The following is a 7637-nucleotide window of genomic DNA, read 5'->3' on the forward strand; positions in this document are numbered from 1 at the left end:
AGCCGCACGCTGGAGAGTCTTTGGGGTGTTTACCACACAAAGGACTCATAAATAGCTGGCTGATTTTCTGCTACTATGTGGAAGTGTAAAGTAGATGTATGAGGCACATTTTAGTGGTGACAGATCCATTCTTCAGCTAGTATGAAAACCTGTCATTACAGCTACTGTGATACAGGACAACAATACACTTATTGTTATTTTAAAAGCAGAATTTGTGCTGCTGTGTCAGTGGGCACCCTGATATTATTTGAGCAAACAGAAGGATATGGTGAAGTATAAGATGGGTCAAAGCTCTATTAAACTAAATTGTCAAAAAGTTTAGAAAGGTGGCATTTTAGCACGGTTATTATATACAAAGACATTAGCAAACTTCAGAAAGATATCATCCAGAACTACAAATAAGACCACTGAGTGACTGTGAAACTGTTTTAACAAAGAAACAACTCAACACTATTCTTTCATCTGAGGCAGCATTTAAATAATTTAGTAATTAAATATGACTAGTTGGTGGTCTCTGCATATTTTTATTTAATTAAGTGGTACGGAAGACTCTATGTGCAAGAACACCTACTCCTCTTAAATCATCAGCTAGATTGTGGATGGCTGACTTCAATTGTGATTTTATATTTAGTTTCTTTCTTTTTAATAGATGTGTTTAAAATGTATTAAGCCCTTTTTAGGCTAATTGCATTAGATGCTGAAAAAGCATGCACCGCTGCAATGCTTTCTCAGCACAAGCTGCATTCCAGTCATCGAAAATATAACACCAACAGCAGCTTTACAAACAATGCTTAGGTGGGTGGTACAGGTCCAAGTAAAATCCATATGAATGTCAGTAAGCCAAGGTTGCAGAACATTGCATTGTAGGCGATGTGATGTGTAGGTGAACTGGCCAGTTTCTGTAATCCTCATTAGAACTGGCCTTTATGTCTCCAAAAAGCTTTTTGATTTGCCTTTGTGAATGTATAGAAAAATTTAAATTTTATTTAATTATATTATTCCATAAGGGCAATGAGAGAGAGATTGGGTAGACAAGTGACATATTAATAAAGGGCCAGATTATTTTTTAGATCTTTTCTGTGATTACTTTATAATTAAAGAAAGATTGGATAAAAGAGCGAGTTAAAGAGGGGCAGATAGAAATGCAGTTAGGTAACATAGTAGTTAGGAACTCTGCCCATCAGCTTAACTTACTAGTTTAGAAGATAATTAACTTAAATTTGATCCCCCAGTGTGTGTGTGTGTGTGTGTGTGTGTGAGTGTGAGAGTGAGAGTGAGAGAGAGAGGATGTACAAACTAGTGTTGAACTGTAGAGGCCTTGGGGATGTGAGCAGGTCTACAAGTGCAATAAAAAGTAGAGGGAAAGAAAGAATGCTCGAGTTCAAAAGAGCCCGGAAGGAGGCAGAGATAAGAGAGAAGAGAAGTATGAGGTGATGGCGGAAGAAAGGGCACAGGAAGGGTAAGGAAAGAAGGAAGAGGAGAAGCACAGAACTGAGAAGACAAGAAAGCAAGGGGAGAAGGTGCCAGAATGGAATAAAACAGAGAAAATGAAAAGGAAGAGTAGGCAGGAGAGGAGTGAAGAACCTTGTTTCCACTGATAAGCACGTATCAAAGCTGCCTTGGCTGTCAGATCAAAGACTTGGCGTCACCACAGAGTCAGCCTTTTTAGGTATCATATGTCCAGTTGGGCCACTGGGATTGGCAATCAGTGATGGGGACCAGCTAAACTGACACGGGTGGAAGGAAGTAAAGTGTAACATAGAGTTCATCTGGACTCTCAGGGATCCTCAGCACACAGGAGGATGAGTCAAGAGCTAAAAAAATGACGTTAATTAAGTACGCCACATTTTTCATCTCTGGGTTTCTTCTTGCTTCCATGTTCTCTCTTTAACAAAACCAGGCGTTGCACACATGCTGGTTTGAAAACCATCATGTAGTCAAAGCAGTGTCACCTGTCCTTTCTGGGAAAAAAGAAGCAATTCTAAGGTAAGACTCAGCACTACAAAAACTAGTATATGCTTCAACTTTTATGTTTAATTATCTCTTTACTTCTTTGCAGTTCCTGAAATTCAGTTTAATTTCCATTCCCCAAAACAACAATTAAAAAATACTGCAAAAACATGTATTTTGAATTGCTTTGGTTAGAAAGCCACAGAGCTCAAATAACAAACTCACATATACACTTTATAGCCTCTAAATGAGTAAAGAGGTACACTCAGAAAAATAAAGGTGCCAACTGGAACCAAAAGTGGTTCTTTAGACTGATGCCATAGAAGAACCTTTTTTGGTGCCACAAAGAACCTTTCAAACAATGGTTCTTTGAAGAACCATTTCTTTCAGTGGTTCATTGAAGAACCTTTAAAGGTGCCCCAAAGAACCATCAAGAAATGGTTCTTTGGGGCACCTTTAATGGTTTTTCAAAGAACCTTTTTAAAAATGGTTCTTTAAAGAACCATTTTTAAAAAGGTCCTTCAAATGGTTCTTTAAAAGAACCATTTTAAAGAACCTTTTTTGAGTGGTTCTTTAAAAAACCATTTTAAATCTTTCAAAATAAAATGCATCATAAATTGAATTTGAGTAGGGCAAAATAAATACTAGCACAGCATAGACATATATTAATGGTTTATTGTCATTTTGTAGTTACCAAAAGACAAAAAGGCATTTTAACCCTCAGCACAACATCACTACTAATACATGTCACATATTAGTGTTTTAAACAGTAATAATTAAATATATTTGCTATACTATAAATAAATATATATAAATACTATAGCTACAGATAACACAACAAATAATACATGTATTGTTTAATTAATAAAACATCAGAAAGTGATAAAACACATTAGAAATAGCAATAGCTTCATAACAGACCAATAAATCAACACATTTTCATCAGCAGATGTTTGCATGTTCAGTAAAAATATTTCAACAAGTTTATGATTAAAATGATCAATGAACTTCAGCCTTACGCTATGTAATGTACGTTTCATGTTGTACTCATGGTCCTTTGTTAGTCCAGTTTAGGATAATGTCTCTGACGTATGTATCATATCAAATATATGTCATATCAAAACAAGCCCACACCTGCAGTTGTTTCAGTTTTTCACTGGTGTTTCCTGTCAGCTGGTCAACCTCACTCAGGCAGACATCCATATCAGCCAACCAAACGACAAGTTCCTCCCTTTGTGCTTCAAACCCCTCCCACTCTGAGACAAGGAGCTGAAAGAGAGAGAAAAGAGTCAATTATAAAGAAGAGAGAGAAGTGAAACCCTCCTCAGAAGGTCTGACTCGCATACCTGCAGTTGACCTGTGATGGACTCCTGTTTGGCGTTCACGTCATCCCTCGTTGTTGCCAACAGCCGAGTCTGCAGGGTGCCCTGGAAGAGCTGAGTTAATGTTCGACTCGTCCTGGTCAGGCTCTCCAGCTGGATGAGCCGAGGTCTCCCCTCTCACCGCTGCCTCTGAACACAGAAACACAAATTTCATCTGAAGCAGGAGGTGCAGATTTTTTGTGCTATTCTTTTCTAAATCCAGGCTAGATCACGTGGAGGTATTTGGAAAACTTTTTTGGCCAGTGGACGACTGTTGTCTTGCAGAAAGTCAAATCAAACATATGCGATACACAATTAATTCACAAGAACACATTATAAAAAATAAGTCCAGTTCTTGCCTGATTTCAAGTGAAATCTGCATCAAAACAGGGTGACAGAAGTAAAACGAGTGCACAAAGCCTCACTTTGTAAAAGCCTGCTATTACAGTTCTCCTCTATGCAGACGACTTTCCTGTTTTCAAGGCACAACTTGGATCTGCTGTACGAATCTTATGAATACACACTAAATGAAACAATAGTGTGCATGACTCCAGATTCTGATCCCTCATCCTAATATGGTCCCAACATAGCAACAGCAATAAAGCAAATGTTGAGGCTTCAAAATACAAAGTCCATAAACCAATGGCTGACGTGGGTTTTATCATAAGGGTGATAAATATACAGATTTCAGTCTGTCTTAGAGATTTGATGTTCATTTACCTGCAGATGCACTATACATACCTGCTCCATGGTTTTTCACAACATTTTGCACATCACTATTTAATACAGGAAGTAGGTGAACTAAAACAAGTCATCTTTCTTTGTGAGAGGACCATATTAATGAAACAAACCTCATCATAGGGAGCCCTAAAGATGCTCCTGCTGCTTCTCTTCCTCCTCATCCTAAGCTTCCTTCTCCTTGTCCTCGCCTTCCATCCAATTGTAATTCAACCTAATTGTGTTTCTCCCCCTCCTCTTCCTCATTTTGTTGGAGCTGTGAACACAATTAATGTGAATCTGGATTAATTTGTGCAAACAAGAAAAATCTACAGCTTTTTGGTCAGAGGTGCTCTTGTGATTTAAGCCGGGTAGAGTAGATTTATGTGTTGATGCTACCTGCTTCAGCTCTGGCTGCTGAGTGATATTTACTCCCTGGCTGGATTACAAACTTTAACCATGTGCTGAACTTTGGCCCAGCGTTGATACCTCTTGTTAGTATAACGACCTCTTCTTAGCTTGTATGTGTGATGGTGGATAAATGAAATATAAAAACAAATTAACTATATTACAAAAGAACATCTATCTTGGAAACATCAAATGACCGGAGGATAACTTGTCAACTAGTCCGAAACTAAGTTATGCAGGAACAGTCAAAGACACCTTCTCATGTCACATTTCTATTCATTTCTATATAATTTGATTAGACAATAAAGAGTTATCTAATCGAATTATTCATTCAAAACTCTTATGCATAGCTGCATTTTATACAGCTCATACAGAATTCAAAGTACAGGTTCATGTGAGTATTTAATGTACGGCTCAGATCTACAGAATTTCAGAGTTTCTAGAGCAGACACAGAGCTCACGTCACAACAGGCTTCAGGCGCCATTTTAGTGACTTTAACAATATATTAAATTTTAATTTCGGTCTAGCTGACATTAGGTTATGTACGCAGCACGCAATTGAACCACATATTTTAGAAGCCAAAGGTTCAAATTAGCTGGGAGCAGCTTCACTTAATTATAACAGTGGTTTTGTTAGGAAAACAGTTGGATACTAAATTGCGCTGACATCAACGGCTAACGTATCTAGCTAATCGCTACTGTTAGCACAACATTAACAGCAAGCTACAATGACGAGTAACAAAAACAAAACAGTAATAAGGTTTTAATGAAAATGTTTTACCTTTTCCAACAGTCCCAGAATCCACAGCTTCAAAGTCCAGCAGGTACTGAAGACTGTTATCCGTTTCGCTGTCACCGTCCGTGAGGTTTTTTTTCCCGAAAGGTCAAGGCCCGCCGCTCGCACACTCTGTCTGCGCATGCGCATCCCAACGACGGACCCCTCCGTCCGCTCCCGGGAGGTTATAGTATGACGTATTCTGACGTCACTCTCTCTCTCCCTGTCATTTATTTGGCTCGAAACACATATTAACAAATTGCTCAGTGATGAACAACTACTCAGATCATTTACCTAAGCAGTGCGCTTTGTCAAAACGAAGTGTGTGTTCATTACACTGACATTCTGTTCTGCAATTGTTATTTACTTGTATTTTATAATTTGACTTTACATACTGCTGGGTGGTTTGTAAAGTTTACAATAACTAGTATTATCATTATGCTATATTTTCAAAAATATATAATAATCTCAAAAGCAATGCCTTGGAGTAGAAAATAGTAATGCTTTATTAAAATTTAAAACTAAAGTACAGTATTTGAATGTGTGTATTGTGTCTACTGTTTGCAAATATTTCTAACTTTTATTTGAATATTCAGCTTCCTACCATCTTCTCTTAAAGGGTAATTGCCAGGTATCCCGCCCTCCCCCGTCGCACACACATGCACACAAAGAAAACACACAGTATAATTCACAGCCTCATTATAGTGAATAAATATTTATGCCATTTACACCATCAAACTTAGATTGCTAAGGATGAAGAACCTTTTGTTCTTTAAAGAACCATTTGTAATAGCTGAAGAACCATCCACAAAATAAAAAGGTTCTTTGACGTATGATGGTTCTTTAAAGAACCATGAAGACATCTGAAGAACCATTTAAGAACCATAATTTTTAGGCATAATATGCGTTATATTTCAGCTAGTAAACCATTCCAAAATTCTCAATACCCTCTGAATAATAACACGCGAAAATAAGTTAAATTGCTTCATGGAGATTGATAGAACTGATCAATATTTACACTGACTTTTGTGCATGAGAGAGTGTGAGAAAGAGCGAGACTGACAAAAAAGATTTTTAAAAAAACCCGAAAGAACCACAAATGTAACGAAAACATCAGCTCTGTCATGTCTTTAAAATGTTGTCAGACATTCAGCGAGTGCTTCGTAAAAACACTTCTCTGTCCTCCCGAAGCTTGTCTTGGATTTGATGCGAGGATTTAACTACAAAAGACCAACAGAGGGGCCGGTTAAAAGAGCAGTCCTCAAATAACTCAAATAAGCCTCTTTCACATGACTCCAGATTTAATACATTTTTAAAATAAACTGAACTAGAAATGGAGCTCTGAATGGTGTTATTGGAAATTATAGAGGTCAGTAAAAAAATGGAGGCAAGGCCTAAAGACTTTGATAGAGAAGGATTAAAATAAATAATCAGTATCGTTTGGTATTTTATGACTAGAAAAGACAAATTCCCTATAAACACGTTTTTTGGAAGGGGCTACCATTCAGGTAGCTGTAACAGTACACAGCACAATCATTTCATGTGCTATTCCAGGCTGGCTGTAGGGTAGCTTACCCACTTGTCAAATTGCGAAATAGTATTTATTGAGATTTTGCTATTTTCTTAATGTCTTTTTCCAGGACAAACATGCATCTCACCTGTATTATACGCATGACTGAAAACTGCTATAAATTAAAAACATTACTATTTACAGGATATCACTTCAACGATTTCAAGACAGGATTCAAATTGTCAGTTTTTTTAGCTACAACTAATTTTTGTCTTTATAATAAAAGTTTCACAAAGAACTACAAAGCTGTGATTGACTGGAAAACTCTTCTCCTTTGTGCAGCAAGAGCTGTTCATACCGCTAAATCTCTCAGGGGAAAAAAATGAGAAAAGATGGCTATAAAAATTTCAGCAGTTGCCAGTTTTTCTTGGCTGGCATTAACCTTGGCTTGTTCAGCATCTAGACACTGAGAAGGTTTCCCTGGTAGCTCAGATTCATTGGAAAGAATAAAACTTCACTGACTTGTTGAGTGTTTTGCTCACACTGTGAAAATAACTATTAGACTCTGTATGTTCTACAATGTAGTGAACAGTGTAATGTGACGATCAATGGGACTGAATACATTTGTTTAATTTCAAGTAGTGAAGAAAAGGCTAAAAAAAAGCGAGATGGCAAACACATATGAATTTGACCCACAACATCAAGAGTTAACAATGCGAAGAACAGGAGAAAAACAACCTGCAAGTATAATGAAAGCCATAAGCAATATAACCCCAGTAGAGCGAACATGATTGTGAATGATGGAATGATGGAGAGTAACTGCCACTGAATAGAAATGGTAATTGCCTCAGGACCCCTTACAATATTTATCTTCTAATAATCTGACTGTAAAATGACTGATCTCTTGACAATTACA

At 37.3% G+C, this 7637-nt stretch overlaps 1 long non-coding RNA gene across 1 annotated transcript; it reads right to left on the minus strand.

The window, feature by feature from the left end:
* Positions 1-2911: 2911 nt before the first annotated feature.
* LOC113035084 (uncharacterized) lies at positions 2912-5379 on the minus strand. Its single transcript, XR_003274279.1, has 4 exons — positions 5218-5379; positions 4163-4305; positions 3297-3461; positions 2912-3219 (listed from the first exon to the last, which is right to left on the minus strand). It is a non-coding gene; the product is annotated as an uncharacterized LOC113035084 (long non-coding RNA).
* Positions 5380-7637: the final 2258 nt, after the last annotated feature.

This window comes from Astatotilapia calliptera, chromosome 13, assembly GCF_900246225.1.
Source record: "Astatotilapia calliptera chromosome 13, fAstCal1.2, whole genome shotgun sequence".
Lineage (NCBI taxonomy): Eukaryota > Metazoa > Chordata > Actinopteri > Cichliformes > Cichlidae > Astatotilapia > Astatotilapia calliptera.